We start from the raw sequence: 21580 nt of genomic DNA on the forward strand, positions 1-21580 counted from the left end.
CCTCCTAATCTCCTTCATATCGCTTTAAAATGCAGCATTCTGTGCTGAATTCAAATGGGTCCAATACGTTTTGTGGTCTGCGCCGACTCACGCATATGTGCTCTGTGCTATCATGTCTCTGGACCGGAGCAGACTGTGTGCGCTGCGGTTCACTTGACACTAACGAGAAACCAGACTTCAATGGAAAGCGTATTACATATTACATATCTTAATCGTTCCCTATCCCCTATATAGTGCACTATGTGCCTTTCACCATGTTGAAAATAGTAATTGTGTGAACAAGTGACCTGATTTCAGACGCAGCTCCAGCATCTATTTATAATGTAGGGGGCGGGACGCTTCAGGTCCTAGATAGCATTTGATTGGACAGAAAATCTGATGAGAAACTGAAGTGCAGGGTGATGTCATCAAAACTATTGATCCATATTGGCGGATGTGAAAGACTGTAAGTTTTGAGCGCTTATATCTTCTAAATACAAATTTTGTCATCGTTTTGGAGCACACTAGCTTATAGATAAGCGTAAGGCTAACATATTCATAATAAAAGCCAAAAAACTTGCATTTTGGTTTCATGGCGACTTTAAGAATTGCTGACCAGGAGACCAATGCAGAGCCAGAGGACTGAAGAACCAGGGTGATAGCTCTGGGCCGGAGGGCCAAGGTGGAGCCGGAGGATCCGAGATGAAACTGGGGGCTTAGAAAAAAGAAGCAGAGCTGATGGGAGGGAAGACAACAGTGGAGCAAAAGGAGTGGAGGGACTAAGTGCAGCCGCAGACCCCGGAAGTCCGCAGTCCCCAGTGCAGCTGGAGGGATGACAGGACATGGTGGAGCCGATGAGTTAAAGGGCTAAGGTGAAATCCAGGGCAGAGCCGAAGTATCCATACTCTGATGACCATGGTGGTCACAATGGTGGAGCTGGAGTACTGACAATAGCCAGCGGATCAGGACACTTGAGCCAGTGGAGGAAGCAGAGCCAGGGTGGAGCCAGAGGATCAGGAAGGCATTCTAGGGTGGGTACTGGTGTGGGGTTTGGTTCTGTAGTCCACGAGTCTATAAAGCCGCATTTCCACCAAAATTTCCCAGAATTTGTCCCAGGAGTCCTTGGCGGGCTCTTGCTAGAGGTCTGCACGGGCTTTAAACTGAGGCCCATACCCAAGATCGTTTGACCCGACCCGAACCCGAACGGTACTGTTATAGTTTAACCCAAACCCGACCCGAACCCAAAATCCGTCGCTATAGAGATGTACCATTCTTGCTATAATAAGCCAAAACAGCTTTGCAAGACCTACACTGCACGACACTTAACCGCTGAGCTATTTATTAGTTGAATGACAAGATCATTGTACAATGTTTAAATAGACAGAAACATGGTAGTAGAAAAGATGCACAGAGGCCATTTGACATGCTATCGCGCTTCATTTCATTTATATAGTTTACACTCAGTCATGTATCATATCGTACAATGTTTTAAACATTTAAATACACGTATCAAATAAAATAATACAAAATGTGTATGATGTACTAGTGTTTTAGATGATATAGCCTACTCTTGACAAAGCTGATTTCTGAGAGACGCAAGAGAAACGCGGCTATTTGATTCACGAATGTGCTTGCAACGTGCGCAAAACATTTAATATATAAATGTGAATTATAAATGCGCTCCCACTCTCACACGCTCTTTCGAGCACAACACAGAAGATGACACGCAAGGCTTATATAACAGCCTATATAGTTTTTCTCAGTTACAGACCTGAACCCGAAACTATTCATGAAACCTTAATCCGAACCCGACCCGAAACCCAGGAGTTCTTTGGGGCCCGTCGGGTTGCAGACCTCTAGCTCTCGCTCAGACTCAGGGTCCGTGGTGGCTGGCATTACTTCTGGGGTCGGGGCGTTCTCTGAAGGAATTGGACCTGGAATGAGGGGAATCGTCATGAAGGTGGTGGAGTAGACGTCCTCATAGACCTTCTCCACAGTTAGGAGGAACCAGCCAGCCACATCTCATATTCAATGTACTGGAGAATCGACCAACTGGAGTTCACTATATGGACTGCAGGAGGTGGTCGTCGAGCCCACTCCAACGACATGTAATTATTCCAAAGGAACTGATGACACAGATCTATGAAGTCCCCCACAAAATCGGTGACCCCCTTGATATAGGGACATGTGTTTGTTCTCTGGGTGGAGGATGGCAGCTGCTTTGCCCATATTGTGGTCTTTTATTCTTCTGTCATGTTTGACACAGGGATGAGCAGAGGCGAGGATTTTTGCAGCAGTTTAAGAAACAAGATAATCCAGTGGATGACAAAGAACACAGAAGTAATAAACGCAGAACATCCAGACACATCCAAACACATATGATAACCAACAATGAGTGCTGAGAGGGGTATAAATATACAGGGTAATAATGGTGGGATGTCCCTATAAGCTTTGCATACTGCTAGTTTTGGCTTTTGTTGTCAGCATGTCATGAGGGTATTACATGCAATCACAAAGTTTGCATACTCTGCAGTGTGCGCAATTTACATAATATACACCGCAACAATAGTGATGCTATTCCAATCATAGCCACAGACCCAAGTGTTTATAGTCTGTTAACAATTAGTGCAGTACTCAAAACAAGTGAAGCGGTACTGCTCATAAAATCCTCGTTAAAAACACAGAACATCCCAACTAAGAATAAAGGATATTAATACTATTCCCTCACATTTGGGCACACTTTTTTTTATTAATAGAATGTAGCTTTGATTAGGTCTAAAATGATGATGCAGTTTAAACATGCTAATTAAATTTGAGCAGTATTATGAATGTTTTTACATAATTTATGACCTCTACGTTGTGGTTGTTCAGATGTTGTTTGAATTAGAAAGTGGTTTGAGGTTTGCTAAGAGACAGCACTGAGGAGCCAGAGAAAACCTGAGCTCTGTTTATCATGTCAGTTCACATGTGTGTACGATTTTGCACAGAAATCCTCAGATTCTCTTTCACACACACTCTTATACACAGAGCCCACAGCATTCAACACGAGTTGAACACCGTATGACTAAAAAACCTTATAAACATGCCATGATGCCTCGCTTTCTATGGTTCTTTGAGGGTAGTGAAATAACTATATATTTGTGTGTAAACCACAGACATAGACCTTTTGTTTTAGCATGAGTTCTGATCTAATAAACAATCTGCACATGCATGTGATGAGCACCTGACCCAGAATAAATAGTGTTATCTGGAGAAATTGTGGATGGAAAATGGAAAACAAGGATTTCATGACCGTTAATTGGATGCAAGCTCTGACTACATCCTGTCCTGGAACTCCCAGACGGGTTGATAAGAGGTTGTTTATTATACCTTTGTGACTGTCCTCACTTCTACTATTTATTGCAGAAATAAAATGGCAACTTTATTCTGTTTTACATATATATTGGCAAAGATTACCCTCAGATGGCTCAATGCATGAATCTTTAATCTGCAAATTAATCATACATTGCACTCATAAACCATTCTGTGGTGATAAACTGAAGCTGTTACCATGTGAGTGAATCAACAGTGAGATATATGGGAGCAAACATCATTTAGGTTTCATGTGCAATAACCAAACAAGGATTTTGAAATTCACCACTGGGTAACCTCAGAACTTTCTCTCAGAAAAATCTAATTAAACTGCACAGCCACAAACCTACAGTTAAACAAATAATCAGTTTAATATAAGAGTCAGTAGCTACCTGTCACCAAACAGCCATTTAAACGACTTTAATAATGTAACCCAGCAACCAAACACGCGTTACTCTGATAAACACAGTGAACTCCACGCCTCCTGAAACGTGATTGGATCTTTTCTGTACGGAATCTAGTTAGGCTTGCGACAGCTTCAATCTGATTGGTAGGCTGTGCTGTCTTATAAATTTATGGGCGTGGCAATCTGTTCACGCAGAGTAGTGAGAGTTGAGGAGCTGCTAGGAGTTTGTGCTCAATCTTGAGAGAGGAGAACTGGATTAAAACTTTGAATCGTTGCTCTCAAAAATAGCACATAGAAGCGGCTATGTCCCAAACCCGTTCTGTCGCTGGGTTTTATATATGGTAAGTAAAAGTTATCTGTGTTTTTGTTTGCAGTATTTAATCAAATCTAATTTCTAGTGGTTATTGTTTTTCATGTGGCTGTATCTCGAGCGGGTATGAGAAACTACAGCTAGATTTTTCCCTTTTCGTTCCTTTCATGAAAATGCAACTTGAAATAATAAAAGATTTATGTTATGTATTATTTAAATGTTTATATGACGTTCTAAATGTTATATATTTATCTTTATTTATAAAACTAGCATATTTGAACAGAAGTGAACACAGAAACAAATCTTTTACAAGTGCTCAGTTTTTGTCATCTTGCAACCAACGGAATAAAACACTTTTTATATAAATAAATAAATATGCTTTTTGCATATATAAGGTAATTTGTTCTATTAAAAAAAAAAAAAAAAAAAAACTCTGTATGACAATCATCAGCAATATTATCTAAAAAGCAAAAACTAAAAGATGTCTGTAAATTAAGATTTAGCATTTGCTGAGCAAAATGTCACTTCCAGAGAATTTTTTTTTTTTTTTTTTTAATTTTATTTCAGAGGTGATTGAATGTTTATATATTATGTTGTCTAATATTTTTGGTAGTTGAAATGGTTAAAACCATTATTTGTGTCCGCTGCACTGTGGAAGAAAATACTGTATTTCTGCTTAAGAAAATAATGACATGAAGAAAAGTTATATGTTATGTGCAAATAAAGTGATAAACGAGAAAGGGTAGTACTAAATAATGTAATATTCAAACTGCAATTTGTATTTTGCTTTCCAACAAAGAAAATAATCTGTATAAGTGAGATAACTGGATGGCAGATGTGTGTTGATCATGTTCTCTTTAGGTTACATATATAGGTTGTAACACCTTATTAACTAGTCAGTCTTGTTTTACCAAGTGAGAAATGTGACTTTTTTTATTGCACTAAAGGTGGACAGTCAGTCTTACATGCTAGCATCATTAAACCTTTGGTGGAAGGGTGTGGTGAATGTAAAATAATAGTTTACTACCTCAATAGAATGTGAGGGGTTACTGTGGTCTAATATGCAATTTAGGGCCTTACTGAACTGAATTGAAGAAAGATCTCATTTTTTCTTGTGTTGTTACAGTTCTCATTTGATATTTGGGACCATGCAATACCTATTTAAGTTGTGGAGTTTATAGAAGTCTTCCATATCTTGAGCTGCCGTTTTAATACAGTAGTTCAATTCACTGTCCTAAGGAACATTACAAACCTATTTTTACAACTCGCCCTCAAAGTTCCTGGCCCTAATTCTGTGAAGCAAACCGCTCTTTGGAAAACCATATATCATGTCCACCCTTTACACATTTTCCCCATATAAGGTGGTGTGTGCTGTAAGATGTCTATTGTACAGTGGGTATGTGTATGTGTAGATTCTGCAGGACAGTCATTATGAATTTCTTTTCAAATGCTTTTAATGTTTACTAACTGTGAGTCACTTTATGTAAGATGTTATTTCTCAAGCCTGTTAAATTGAGAAGGCTTTTGTTATTCTGTGAAACTTGAGTCTTTTATGTTTTGACCATTAGCGGGTAATCTTGGTCAATTTGACGATGTGTTTCTGTCTTCTGGAGATTATATTTGGTTCAGAAGTATTTGCACAAGGGCAGCCTCTGTGCACGTGGCCAATGTGTTTAGAGCTGGCTATAAAAAGCAGGTGAGGTAAGACGGGTGTTGAATGCGTCCCGGAGGCAGTGAGCCACTGTCTAGAGTCCAGTCAACGGTTTCCTTCTGACCATCTTTCCAGGCTGTCCAAGGAGAGACTGCCAGATCACAGTCACGTTTGTCTAACTTTTTTTTCTTTTTTAGACTGTCCACTGATACATCTCGAAGAAAATTTTGGCTTGTTGAGTTACAAATCCCTATATGAATTCACCAGAGAGAGACTAAACTAGCTAAACATATGGCCTGTTCATGTTCAGGTCGACATAGTAAATGGTGACTAAATGAAAGCTTTAGGAATATTAATACAGCTATTCAATTTTCTTTCATGTTACTTCTTTTTTTAAATCATGTCAGCATGATTTATAAAAACAATTTCTGTTGATGCAGTGTAAATTGGCCTTTAATTGAATTGTTAGAGAGTACTAATGTCACTGGACACCAGTTGGTATTGTGAGGTGTGCAGAAGTAGCTGTGTTAAAGGGATAGTTCACCAAAAAATGAAATTTGGTAATTTTCTCACCCTCATGTCATTCCAAACCTGCATAGCCAACTTTCTTCTGGAGAACAGAAAAGATATTTTGAGGAATGTTAGTAACCAAACAGACTTGGTGCCCAAAGACTTCCATTGTATGAACAAACAAACTCTAAAACATTTCTCGTAATATCTTTTTTGTGTTCCACAGAAGAAACACAGTGATACAGGTTGGAAACAACATAATGGTTAGTAAACAACGACTACATTTTTGGATGAACTATCCCTTTAATGTTAAAAATATAAGGAAAGGAACTCTAATGGAAGTAGGGTGGTCACGGTACCAAAATTTCTGTAGTCGGTACCAATACAAGTAAAATTTTGTGGTTCTCTGTACCAATTTTGGTACCAGAGCAAAAACTGTTGAATTAGGTACTTCTAATTCAATGTTGTCCCTTTTTGTCTTGTCCGTTGGTTATCACTGTCAATCATCGGAGTTTCCGATTCAGTTGCGCATTTAAATATGGTTGTCAATCCAGAAATGCTCGACAGATATAATTGTGATTGGCTACATGCTTGTAAAAACACGCTGTAAATAGAAACCTTTGATGCTCAGAGAGCACTCAAACAAACACAAACAAGAGCGTTTGAAAGCAGCGTCTATCAGCGGTTACTGAATATACCCTATACTCTTTACTACTGGTACAGCAGAAAATATGTTTTTTAAGTACCGGTACATTTGACAACCTTAGAACTAGCAATCATCTTTAGAGCTTTTCACACTGCACTTAACCCTGGATTATTGTCTTTCCTAACCCTGGGTAGAGGAACGTTTCACACTTGTAATTTAGAGACTGGGTTAGCACTGCTTTTTTTACCCGGGGTTATGAAACAACAAAATGCTTTTGCTGTGCCAGACTTGTACAGTGTTAAATGATGCAGTGTGAGAATGTGTCTAGATGCTTAGCATCAAACAGCCAATCATGTGCCTCATATTCACGTGCTTTGGAGTAACAGTATCAGTAATAGGGCTTTTCACGCTTGAAATAGTTAACCCTGGGTCATTCTAAACCCTGGGTAAATGGAATCCTGGGTTATCTTGCGTCACGTTTCACACTGCACATAATTTATCCAAAAGAGCGATGCTAACCTTGCTCCAGAGCAGGGTTTCATAACCCCGGGTAAAAAGTGGTGCTAACCCCACTTCTAAATTACAAGCGTGAAACGTTCCTTCACCCTGGGTTAAAAGCGGTGTTTAGAACAATGATAACCCAGGGTTAAGCGCAGTTTGAAAAGCCCTATTGTGAATTAGGATAACTCAGGATTCTGTTTTCCCAGGGATTAGAAAGACCCAGGGTTAACTATTTCAGTGTGAACAGCCCTTTTGTGTATTGGGATGCATTTTTTTTCTCGCTGAAAGCTTTCTTAAATTAATTTGTTTGCTTGGTAGCTATTTTAAAAAGCTTTGGTCATATTTGTGTGTGTGTGCATGTGTGTGAGGGAAGGAGGCAGGGAACGAGAAAGTGATTGATCTGTCCAATGTGCATCCAACTGACATTTGGTTCTGCAGCCGTTCTTTCAACACTAATCATAAGAGTAAACACAGCTGGGACAGGAAGCTCTGAAATAAAGTGCTGCATTTCTAGGACAGCCTCTATTGTTCTCAGTGATGGATGTGTGGAGTAAAGCCACAAGCCAGAGGTTCATCCCTTTAAATTCTTTTTCTTGTCTTTTGTCTAAATCAAGCTATATTGAATGATTATATTGCCTTGACTGACTGCGGGCTTTAGAAACCCTTCAAAACAGCTCACTTGAATAGAGTAAAAGTTCTGATAGCTTTGTCAGGACTGAAAGTCTTCATAGGGGAGCCTGTATGCATGAAGACTTTCTAAGTTAGACTTTAACCAATTCACCATTCATGAGAAGAGAATCATGTTCACATTTAGGTGTTTCATTTATCATAGGCAAATTAGACTTTGTTTCCAGCTGGTATTAAGATGCATTTTCAGTGATCTGATCTCAATTGGTCAGTCAAAGAGCATTACTGTTTCCACCTGGTATTAACATGTTTTAAATGCATCTCCTATGACCGTTTGTGTTCAGATTTCATTGCAAAACTGCAGCAGGCGCAATGATATTACTCAGCGTCTCTCACAAATGTCTCCATGGTTGCAAGGCACGCTCCCTGTGCAAGCAGGGGGTCACAGGCGCTGCGTAATATCATTGCGCCTGCTGCACCCATGGTACGGCAGCAAAGTTCCTTGATTATTACGCCAGAATGAGAGTATAGTTCCTAGCCATATCGGCCTAGAAAATTGCAACTTTTAATTTTCCGTCGGTCTTAGTACACGATGTAACTACAGAAGAGTCAAGTTTTAAATAGGAAAAATATCGAAACTCTTTGGTCATTTTTGAGCGAGATGCTAACGGTCTAATCAGACTTAATGAACTATGCTAAGCTATGCTAAAAGTGGTACTGCCAGACCCGGAGATCGGCTGAATGGATTCGAAAACTGTAAAACTCAACTGTTTAACTCTAGGGGAGTTGGAAAATGAGCCTATTTTCAAAAAAAAGTGGAGTGTTCCTTTAAGCAAAAATTTCACGGTTTCACTGTATTGCGTTTACAGCTCTAAAATGTGTTATTTTTAAATGTCTGGGTAAAAACAACTTTTTTTCCATTGAACGCAATATATTTTATTTTGAAGTAACATATAGAACATTTGGAACAGTAGTAAACATGTAAGTCAGGTTAAATAATTAAATAAATAAAATTAATATTTGAATTCTGAAAAAAATGCAAACAACAGCAAAAATATATACAATAGAATAAAGAGATGAATGAATTAAACATGGTTTTAAGGTGGGTCTAACAGTAGTATTCAATAATACAGAAATGAAAGTAATTAAATATAAAATAACACTGGATCACTTTCATTAAAAAAATTAAATACAGTTTAATGCTTACAATTAAAGTTACAAAAGTTATTCAGTCAAGAGCAGCGAATGATTTTCTCTTTGTCTTTTGTTCTTTGATTAACATGACAGACAGCAGCAGGTTTATTAGGCTGTTGTCACTTTAAAGGGTTAGTTTGAAATTTTTAGTTGAAATTTCTGTCATTAATTACTCACCCTCATATCGTTCAAAACTCGCAAGACCTTCAGAGCACAAATTAATTTTTTTTCTGAAGCACACATAGGCAGCAATGTTATTTAGCTCCAGAAAGGTAATTTAGGACATCGTTAAAATAGTCCATGTGACTTGGCCGACGCCCAATATTGGCCGATGCTGTACACGTGAGCAGCATGACTCATGCGTGTGATGCTGACGCAGGAGCCGGCCAATAATGAGTCGCGTTCAGACGTAAACGGAAGCACTGAACTGTGTTCACTGCATCAACCACGTATGACAACAGTTCAAATTGTTAAGTTTTTGCACACAAAAAGTATTCTCGTCGCTTCATAACATTAAGTTTGAACCACTGTAGTCACTGTAGGACTATTTTCCCTCTGTCTTTAATACCTTTCTGGACCTCAAAAGGTGCAATGACATTGCTGCCTATGTGCGCTTCAGAAACATTTGGATTTCATCAAAAATATCTTAATTTGTGCTCTGAAGATGAACGAAGGTCTTGCGGGTTTGGAACGACGTGAGGGTGAGTAATTAATGATAGAAATTTCATTTTTGGGTGAACTAACCCTTTAAGAGTTTATGCACGGATCCAATATACTGTTACACAACATACATTTCTCTCAATTATTTATGTTCCAAAACTGACTGTATTTACCTAAATACTCAGCAATACCGGCATTTTGACATCATTTTATGTATTTGACCGTTTAAGCACAACAAGCCACGAAAAGGAAGTCAATTTAGTTTTCACAAGCTGTTTGAGAGGCGGCTTTATGTGCGCGCCACTTATATGGATCGGTGGTGCATGCGCTTTTGGTGTGAACGCGAAACCTGCGGGAATGACTAAAATTATACGCAATACAAGCATATTCAACCGAGTGAGTGAGAGGAGGAGGGTGTGTGTCAATTCACCGTCAGAGAGAAGAGAGAGTGAGAACGTGCAGCTGCTATCAATGTATTGATACTGCAAAAAATGAGTATTGGAACCGTTTCAGATATTTCAGTATCGATAAAGATTGAAATATCGATATTTTTGCCAACACTAACTTGACGTATTGCCTCCTCTAGCAGCCACTCTTCTTAAACACGTCTTACAAGTTGAATGTCCTTCCTCCTCCAAGCCGTGTCCATCTGAATGTTTTCAGTACCCGAATTTAAATTCCCGTACAGCAGACTTTGTCTTTTTCGAGGGGGGAAAAGTTCCAGGTGTTCACCTCCTTCGGCCATCCTACACACAGGTGACTAGGTGTGTTTACATGGAGCATTGTAATCGGTTTAAAAGTCCAATCTGAATGAAAATGCTCCATATAAACACCTTAATCGGAATAAAAATGCCCAAACCGAATGAAATTGTAATCGGTTTGAGAGGGGTCGGATAAACCTTTCTATAATCCGAACAAAATAAAAATTAAACCGATTACTTTGCGTCTACGTCATCACGTCAAGAGGCCAGGAGGTCATCAGAATGCACAATGGCGGCGGCAAAATTAAACTGGAGTAAAACTGAAATAACACATTTATTAAATACACTGACGGAACTCACTTTATCATTACTACGGACCTTCATCCACATGCTTCTGCTTTTCGGAGGAGGGAGGGGTAGTGTTGAGATGCTCCTTAGAGATGCACAGCCACCAAAAAGGTCAGCTTTCTGCACCCGTCTTTTCCTCAGTCCTTCCAGCAGTAATATGCTACAAATTCACGCTGTTGCTTGATTAAGATCAACACTTTACATAAAAATAGCGCGCATAAGAAATAATTGAACTCCATGTTGACAGGAATAAAAGGCGGCAAACAGGACAAAAATAATGTGCGCATGTCACAAAGTCATTCCAATTGAAAGCGCCAACACATATAAACACCATATCGGATCAGATAACGTCTCATGTAAACAGTCCACCGAATCTTTCAATCGGAATGACAAAAAAGCGTGCATGTAAACGTGGCTACTGACTGCTCACACCAACCACCTCTCTACGCTGCACACAACCACTTTCCGTCATTGACGAGACCGCTCATACCACAGGAACGGTATAACGGAAAATATTTGTGGTTTTGAAAGTTACTCTTTCAAAACGCGGTATACCTTGAAACCTTGAAATTTTGGTATCGTGACAACACAAGTGAGGATTTAATCTAACTGTGATTGTGAAATCCTGTTTGTGGCTATTCCCGGGAGGCCGACATTCACTTGTCATTTGAGAAGCTTTTTCCTAATCCATGTCAGCTCAGCCTCTATGGCCTTAAGACGTGCCAGGAGAACAAAGCCTTAGATGCACAGGTTATAGAGAGAGATGGCAAACCATGGAGTGTTCCGCAGAGTTCACCCCTCCTCCAGCTGCTTAAGTAGTGGTGATTGTAATTCCTCTCGTCCGGGACTGGGTTTGAGTGTGTGATTTGCCCTAAGGGATTAGATTCTGAGGGTCATCACTATCCCACCATGCCTCAGACTCAACAAGCCTTTTGTTGCACTTTCCAGATGGGCCATTTTGGACAAAAATGTGTGGGGGTTGTGGTGTTTCACTGCATATACTGCCACCATTTGTTTCACCCTCATAAGTATTACTTAATGGTTTTATTAGAGCTTGCTAGCAAAGGATTGGAACTAATAGATCTGCCTTCTCGAAGGACTCGAGGATTGGTACTCAGTTCATTCCGGTCCACCACCACGTGCTTTAATTAGAACAGGTTGTGCCAAACACACCCTTTATAGTAATGAATAATCCGCCTGTTATCTGACTGAAAGCAGTCTAAGAAGGCATCCAGTTAACCTGTTCTTGTTAACAAACTCTGTTCTTCACATTCTGGGGTAACCTCCAAATGGCTCCTGACAGGAAAAGGAGTAATTTTCAGTAATTTTTTTTTGAAAAATGTATTTGTCCTGTTAAAAAGTGCTGTAACCCTGTGGTCTAATGGGGCATGGAAACTCATGCATCTCTTGAAACTTTGGGCTCTGCTGTTATTTTTATTTTTTGGTTTAAAACTGATTCACTGGTTCCTAATGATGTTGTTAATTATAGCCATGAATGGGTTTGTCCCGTTTGATCTTGTTTTCTACTCTGCTCTGTTTATTCTTGGCTAAAAGTTGTTTAGTCATATAATTTATTTTGTGATTCTGTTAAAAATCTGTTGGATTGCATTTTTTACTGTTTATTCTTGTCATAGTGGCCGTGGGCAGGTGTGGTCTTTGATTCTGACTGATGATGCAGCATTTGTGTTTCATTGGCATTTTTTATTATTCCCAATTAAGGGTTTCATTACCAAGCTGTTTCCATCCCCCTTAGCTCTTGATCAGTGTCTTTTTTGGCTGTTCACCACAGGATTCTCTACTTCACACGTAGGCGTTTTCACACCTGGCTCGTTTGGAGCATTTGTTTCAGAACCCGCCGTGTTTTCTCACTTAGTTTGGTTTGTGTAGGCATATATGGCAATCATGCTCAGATCAAATTTGAAAAAAAAAAATATGCGCACATCCAGAAACTTTAGGCAGGTGCTAAATCAGATAAAGCGCTTCACTAAAAATAAACAAGAATTGGCACACTGCCACTGCTGCTCCCGAAGATCAATTTATTCAAATAAACAGCGTTTTGACCCAAAGATCTTCACCTGGCAAACAACAAGTGCACTGAAAAGTACAAATTATATCAACATGATCCATCACATCTGACCTTATTAGTCAACTAGTTACACAATCATCCAAGAAACAAAAAAAAAATATATACAAAAGTAAACTACAAAATAGTCACAAATATATACAAAACATAATTCACAAAAAAGGTTTCAGATCAAACTCCAAATTCAGACCTTTTAGAGAAAGAGTATTCAATGTATATATATAAAATGCTTCCCTCTGTAGTAAGATTTTGTTAATATCACCACCCCTTCTGGTAACTTTTACTTGTTCAATACCTAAATATCGAAGAGTCTACAAATTTGTTTAAAATTGTGCTCAGATCCACACCAAAATTATCAGTCAGAGATCACCTGAATGGAGAAAGCAATCTGACCCAATGGACCAATAAATCAATAATTCATAATCAATAAATCATAATTCATAATGGGAAATGCATTATGTAAAAAGTAGCAGTAGGCCCTTTTACACAGTAATCCCAGTAAAATTACCAGAATGACTTTACCAGTAAATACACAAATATGCTGTTCACACAAGCAATGGCGTTCTGGTTTTTTACCGGTAAGAGACCATTCACAAATCAGCAACAATATACTGGTAAATTCTGTGATGTCAGTCATCGGAAATAATTTTTAAACTCTGAGCCTCAGCCCTGATGAATGGAAAAGAAGGGTGGGTTTTGAGTGCGACACACTGAAAAAACGGTCAAAGATGTCCATCTAGAGCACATTTACATAGAAAAACTATTAAAAGAGCAGAGGAGCTTCTTACTGTAAACAGCACGGAGTGACTGTTTACACCTGGTATTAAGATGCGTTTTGGTTGATCGGATCACAAGTGGACGACGAGGTGTAAATGGAGTGTTAAAGGTTTTGACCCTGTCCACTTTTGACCACTTCCAGTGGTAGTTGAAAACGCATTCGACCGGATTGCATTCATGGTGTACACGCTCATGTGGTCGAACGTGTTCGAACAGCCACAAAAGACTCTCCACCGACTTAAGGCGTAAACATTATGGGAAGCGCACTAGCCAAAAGGGATTTAAACTTTGCCGGCTGAAGCCATAAATTTGGTTTGAAGACGAAAAACGTACTAAGCACAATGTTCTCTAAACATTTCTGTTTTCTAACATGTACTTACTGTGTTCAGTGCAGTTTTGCGGCTGTCATAGCAGAAATGAAAGCTGATGCTCTCTGTATGTTTTCCTGTAGTCCCCGGTTGTGTTCATATGCAAATTACGCACGCTATTTCGCCTATTAGATGAAAACTTCTGAAGAAACCCATACATTTACCCACCCATAGACCCTCCCCTCAAAGAAATTAGGACAGAAGTGGTCGAAAGTGGACAAAAGAGACGGATTGCTGTAAAACACCAGGTGTAAACAGGTATGTGTCTCCCTCATCCACTTGTGATCCGATCGACCAAAACGCATCTTAATACCAGATGTAAACAGGGCCTATGATTGGCCCAAAGCAGACATGTCAGCGCATTCGGACCTCGTTCCTGCTCATACCAGTAATTCTTTGTTCACACACAGCATCATACCGGTAATTTACTGGTAATTTCACACCTCTCATACTGGTAAATTGCCAGTAACTGTTAACCGGTATTTTTGATTAGATCCTGTTCACATATGATGATCTCTTAACGGTAATTTACCAGTAAAGACTGTATATGTGAAAGGGGTTAGTGTCTGTTTCTGTGGGTAAACACATTTGTTATGACAGTTAAAACCAAAGAGTGCTGCTTCATCTTACAATGTTGTCCAGATGCTCTTTTCCCCTTGATTCTCATTCTACCTGCAAAAAAAAAACATTGTAACAATTCAAGTTTGACTCTTCCGGTCAAGGGAGCTTCAAGCGTGAACAAATGGTACACGGAGCAAATTCTTTCTTGTCTTCTCTGTGAAAGAACAGCTTGACCTGCCCTAACCTCTCAGCGCTCAGGCATCTGTTTGTCTGCTCAGTTCCTGTGCAGCACAGCATCACTGCTGCTTCATCTCAGATGTCCTGTCCTGCAGGAGGAAGATAAATGGCCATGAGAGATTAAGGCACTTTATCGCTCTTTTCTCAAACCTAGTGAGCTGCCTACCAACGGTAGACATCATAGGTGTATCTATAAAAGTTTTAAATGAAAAATTGATCTGTTTCACCTAGTATTTGTTTATTTTGTATGCTAGTGTAGGGGAGAGTGGGGTAAGATGAGCCAGTGGGTAAGTTGACCCACCCCCGTACACTTTTATTGTCATGTGACCACATATTTTGGAACCACCCATCATTTCTGCCAGACTGTAAAAAGGAGAAACACATGGGAGGCACCCATTTACTTTAAAAACCTTTTTTGGTTCATTAAAGTAAAATTTTAGCATAACAACAGATGAAATGGCTGTCACATCAAAGCAAATTTGTCCAGATCTAAAACTATTTATGATGGATATTGGTGATTTAGCAACATATATAAAGAACTACGTGCAAATAGTGCGATTTATTCGCGCAAGTCTAAAAAAAAATTAGGCGGGGCAAAAACAAAAGTGTTGCGTTTAGAATTTTGTTCAGTGTAATTTAGCTAAATATTAGCCTGAATTGGTAAGCTAGCTATTTTTTCCCCAAAATGGCAGCTTTGGGGCAAAGTGAGCCAAATGCTGTGGGGTAAATTGAGCCAGCGTTTTAACTTACCCCACCATAAGTCACAGAAATTCAGTTAAATCTCTGTAGAGTTGTCAAAAGTACCGACTTTGGTACCAATCGGTACTGAAATTTTAAAAATGTGACGCTTTGAGCGCTGTTAAGCGGATTCGTAAACACCTCTGATTGGCCATTGTGTTGACGCGCTCATTGGATATGTCTGTGATTGGCTACAAAGATCAACGCACGTCAGCGTTTGAAAGCACACGGAAGTGTTCGAATTTGAAAGCATTTTAAAAGCGCGAGTGGGAGCTCCCGTGTGTATCTGTGTAAGCGCTCGGTGAAAAGAGCCATTGATGACTTTTTACTACGTTTTTACAGCATTGATCACTGAAGCCAATCACAGACATCCGCTGAGCGCGTCAACACAATGGCAAATCAGAGTTGTTTACGAATCCACTCAACAGCACTCAAAGCGTCACATTTTTTTTAAATTTCAGTACCGACTAGGTACCGAAGTCTGTACTTTTGACAACTCTCTGAAGTACAGACTAGTATAATTTCAATGTAATATTACACAACTGGCTTAGTTTGTTTTTTTCCTTGAGTTTATTTGATAGGAACAGTGTACAAGTACACCAAATCCTTCTCTGATACGAAGCAGAAGATACTTAATCATGTATATCTTTCCACCTGTAGTCTCTAATGACCTAACATGATCGACATTGCAGAAAAACTACCACGCCAAGAACCTTTTTGACCTAAAATGTTTATTAGTTTCAGTGACATTTATTCATTCATTTATTCTAATTTAGTTTTTATTTAACTCAACAAACTCTCTCTTTAGATTCTTTGATGTTCAACATATTGTTTCAGAAGTGCAAACAATTAAAGATATTGAAATGTCAACGTCATTTGGTTGGTTTTATGTTGTTAAAGTTAGCTTTAAGAAAAGAAATTTGATTATTAAATTAGTTTTAAAAGAGGTAAATCATCTTTACAATTTCACATGATTCAGATTCAGTTAGATGGCCAGTTTACACCCAGATGGTGCAACTTACCCACTGAATCGGATCAACTTATCCCTAACCTGGGGTAAATTGAGCCACAGGAACACTTTTTTAAAAATAAAAAGTCATATTTTTTGAGCCCTTCATCATAGATGCATTCTGATGATTTAAAATGATAGAAAACATCCTGAAAATACTTTCACCGTACTTCTGCCGAATTTTCCCTTATCTTAAGAACCACATAAATAAAAAAAGGCTCATCTTACCCCACTCTCTCCTATATAGTATTTTGCTGTTAGGGTAGGAACATGCTAGTGCCATGTGGAGAGATATTTGTGTCATGCTGTCTGCGAATGACACCTTATGAGATTCATTTGAAGGCGGCAATGTTTTTGAACTGGGGCATGTGTGTTTATATTGCTAAAATGAGTTTTTATGTGGTGTTGAATGTCTAATTTGTAGCTGCATGATTGTGAACTTGATTCAAACATCCATGTGATCTTATTCCTAAAAAAAAAAAAAAAAAAAAAGCGATTCTCAATTTATTCAGAGTCATGCAGCTCTATGTAGTACTATGTATTCTTTACAAATATCAGTTGTATTGTTCTGTGTATGTTCCCAATTTGTCATATTCACAACGATCTCTCTCTCTCTGTGTTTCTCTGTTATTTCCACGGCCCCCAGTCTGTCTGGTGTGAAACCTGTCCCGGCTCCTGCAGTTTGGCTCTGATCCGCAGTCATTTATAGCTCACTGACTGACTCATAGCAGTCTGGACGTGTTCGCATTCAAAATTGATCTCATTTTACTGCACGGTTTTTGAGGCTGATACTCTGAGGATCAATACATCACATTCCCCTTGTAACACACAGTATACTATCAAGTTGAACATCAAGTTTCAAGTATTCTGTTAAAATCACTACTCATCTGTACAACCTGCCAGCAGTTAGATCTATAAAGTAGTTCCTCTTAAGACTTTTCTAAGTATGAATAAGTATTTTGCTCATAATTATTCAGTATTTGCTGGAATTTTATAGTATTTTTTTTGTACTGCTGCCCAAGTCCCACACTAGCTTTTGTGTAACTTAAATGTCTTCTCAACTGAAAAATAATCATGCTTATTTTGGTGATGTTACCCCTCTCAGACTTTGATGTGCATGTTTTTTGGATGCACGAAACATACTGTAACTTTTAGAGGTGTGTGCGTGCGTGTGTGTGCGCGTGTGTGCGTGTGTTTGTTTGGATAAGGGAAACCTGGCACCTCTGGAGAGGTGTTGGCAGTCTTCTGTCTTCTGCTATCTTACACTGCAACCTGTAATTAATGAAGCAAATTCAAGAAAAAAATCCCGTAATTCTTTATCTCCATTAACAAGATGTTCAACATAAACAAAGATAAGACACTATAAACATCTGAAGGCAGTTTTCAGACATACTTTAGGACCTGGGTTTGACTAAACTACATTTGTTTATAGGAACATTCATCCTTTGAGGAAAATCTTTTTCAGTCCAAGATTAATATCTGATCTGGCTCTAAGAGGCTCATTCAAAATGTATAATGGCAGTTGATTTTATTTTTATTAGCCTTGCCTCTAGTGAAATGTTATTGCTGTTGTACTGAACTGAATTACAGATTCGGCCTGTGAGGAGATGTGTTAAAGATACGTCAAATACTGAGCTGAAAGAAGAAAGCTCTAAAGGCTCAGATCCAGCCGTCTTTAGAGACGAGGCATGCAGTTATCTTGCAGTGTTAGTATAACACCTAACCTGTTGGGCTCTGGGTTATGAGGTCACATTACTGGCTGTCCTTGGTGTGTTTGTGTGTGTGTGTGTGTGTGTGTGTGTTTGTTTTTGTAAATGTGAACCCAGTAATTTGCATCAAAAATACTTCCAGTTTCCAATTTATTCCAGTTATTTTCAGATTCCAGTTTATTAATAGTCATTGTCCCCACTGCAAAATCAGAATTCTGTGTAGGAAACACTGAGGTAAACACTGATGTGTCATTTAAAGCAGCTGTAAGCGATTTCTATGTGAAACACAACTGTAAGTGTTTCCATGCAACACTACTTTCCTCCATTGTTTGATAAAACAGTGAGTTCCACTCCAAACCATTGGTTGAGTTAACATGTCGGAATGCTCAAACAAACCTTTTTCAAAGGTTTGAACATTTGAAAAAGTCACACTGATTACACTCTTCTACCAACAAATAGCTTACAGTTGTCTGTGCACATTTAGCTAGATTAAGTATTGTAAAGTAGGGTGAATTCAGCGTAATTGGGACATTTTTTGTTATTGAGATGACTGGGAAAAAGTGTCCCAACCAACCTGAATTCACCCTATAATACACGAGGGTCAGCATATAGTGCATGTGACGTGAATTTCGTCATCAGAATAGCACGCACACTGCCAGATTTAACCACGCGTACTTTGCATATGCAGGTCGCACATGCGTATTTAATTTTTTCGCAGTAATTAGTTTGTCCACAAGGTGGCAACAGTGCCCTGGGGGCATCGATTCACAAGGTAGTCCAAGAAAAACTGCATAAACAGAACAGACCGGAACGCATGCAAGCTACACTGACAATGGAGGCCTACATAGATGAGAGATTGTGTGAAGAGGTTAGAAAGTACCCTCATTTGTACAACTCTAGCATGAGATTGCTCAAAACTGCGCATGCGTCAAATGCCTGTGTACGTGCACAAGTCAAATGAAGTATACTTTTCAAGGCTGTGCATTAGACTGTGTGCATACGCTAGCGCACGCATAAAAAAACCCCGAAGAATACCCAGGGTTTTATACCCCAAAAAAATTACACACAGAATCTCGTGTAAAAAGCACAATTTGACAGGGCAGAAAATATTTTGATCTTGGTAAAAAGCCTGATCTTTCAGACTCTAGGGTGCCTGTGCTCTCAAAGAAAGACAATGAATCACTCAGTTGGAATGCTGGAAAATTCAGACCAATATCAGACCCTGGTTTTGTTCATTGAGAATGAACAAAATCACTCAATGCCAGAACAATTACCGGAATTTTTCAAATATTTTCCAGAATCTCTGAATGAAAAGGGCTACACATTCAGTCAAGAAATGACAGCTGGTTTCTGAACGCTATAAACTACCGCACTACCCGAAAGCCATCTGTATTAGTCCTTCAGACGGTATCAACTAAGAATGAAAAGTGATCTGTGAGAATTTCAAGGAAAGTCCTGCTTTGTGTCTGACCTCTCCTGACGGGTCAGTTGTAAACCAGTCTCCCCTTGACAATATTTCTGATTGGTGACTAAAGGCAGCATCCATCTTGCCAGCTTGACAGACCACTGACTATGTGCTTATGTACAGTATGTTATCAGGGCTTTTTTTTTATTACTTTTTTTTTTTCCCAAGGAGGACTTGTGCTCATAAGTTGAACAATTTAGGAGTGCATTAAAAAACTTTAGGGTTGCAATGCAGTTTTTCACATAATGTGTTTTAGCTTGATAAGGAGGATATAAGGAGACTACAATTTTTTTGTTTTGTTTTGTTTTTAATAAATATATAATCATTTATAGTCCTAATTTAAACTGTATATATACTGTATATTAGGCATGTAACTGTATCACATTTTTATATCACGATAATTGCTGAAGCTTTTATCATGGTATATGGTATTATCACATATTAAATTAGGTTACAAAAAAAAAGCGCTGTCCTCCTAACAGGTTTATAACTTTTTTCTTGCAGCAAAAAGAACTCTAAACATTTAAATAAAATAAAACAATACACAAAAAATGTGTAAAGCAAACAAACTTTATATTGTGAAGTCATTGAAATAATCCATACGAATTAATAAAGGCCTTTTGAAGCAAAGCGAGGTGTTTTTGTAAGAAAAATATCCATATTTAAAACTTAATAAATTCAAAAACTAGCTTCCAGCAGATGACCGTATGCATACCACAAGAGTAACCCCCTGACGTGATGTATGACGCAGGATGTAGGAGTATTGTAAGCTTAGACGCCTCTCACATTTCAGAGAGTATTTGTTTTCAATTTGAATTGGTTCATTTAAAAGTAGACATTTCACACTTTCTATAGATATATTTATCATGTGTGTGAGGCAAGTAGCCTAGCCTATACACTGAGTTTCAGTTCATTTATGTGACGCGCTGCTGTTCAGGAACACCGAGACGGCAGATAACGCATCCTGTATGCTTTCTTTATTTTACAAAAGCACAATGTTTTGCTGTTATTGTGAGTGTACACAAATAAAAGTAGACCCTTTACAGTTGGGAATGATGTATTACTCTTATCTGTATGACAAAAAATGACACAGTTGATGGCTAGGCCATCTGTCGGAAGCTAGTTATTATAGTTAATAAAGTTTTAAATGTGGATATTTCTCTTACAAAAACCCATCGCTTCTCTTCAGATGGCCTTTATTAACATCATATGGATTACTTTTATGATGGATGGATGCATCAGAGCCAGGATATTTTTAAATATATCCAATTGTGTTCATCTGAAAGAAGATAGTCATATACACCTAGAATGACTTGAGGGTGAGTAAATCATGAGATAATTTTCATTTTTGGGTGAACTATCCCTTTAAGAATGGCACAGGGGTGACAGAATAACTGATTGCCTCTGACTGTTTATCTCTGATTTCTTGTCACGTAAAGCTCAAATATGAAATAAACTGCGAATTAAGTAATGAGGACATCTCCTCTCCAGTTATAATGGTTGCTACACCACTGAATTTAACCATTATGAAGTAACCTTGTCCTAGCTCAGCGACTCCCTCTGATTCCCCGCCGGCTGTGTAAATGAAGCTTAGGACTGAAAATTGAATGAAAAATCATCTGAGACACTTGCGAAATCTGTCTCCCAGCACCCAGGCCACATCAGACTCACCATTGATTTCAATGAACTCTAGCACCTTGACGTGACAGATTGCTCGGCAAAGGACACAGAGCGAGTTGGGTCAACCTT

General features: G+C 38.7%; 1 protein-coding gene across 3 annotated transcripts in view; it reads left to right on the plus strand.

The window, feature by feature from the left end:
* tiam2a (TIAM Rac1 associated GEF 2a) overlaps positions 1-21580 on the plus strand; it is a 127389-nt gene that overhangs the window by 14307 nt on the left and 91502 nt on the right. For 2 of the 3 annotated variants that reach the window (XM_051868112.1, XM_051868116.1), the window contains exon 1: positions 3925-4077. The exons of the other annotated variant lie outside the window; for it this stretch is intronic. The gene's annotated coding sequence lies outside the window, so the exon portion shown is untranslated. Of the gene's footprint in view, positions 1-3924; positions 4078-21580 lie in introns of those variants that run through there. 3 annotated transcript variants of the gene reach the window in all.

The sequence above is a fragment of the Ctenopharyngodon idella genome, chromosome 17 (genome assembly GCF_019924925.1).
Source record: "Ctenopharyngodon idella isolate HZGC_01 chromosome 17, HZGC01, whole genome shotgun sequence".
NCBI classification, from domain to species: domain Eukaryota; kingdom Metazoa; phylum Chordata; class Actinopteri; order Cypriniformes; family Xenocyprididae; genus Ctenopharyngodon; species Ctenopharyngodon idella.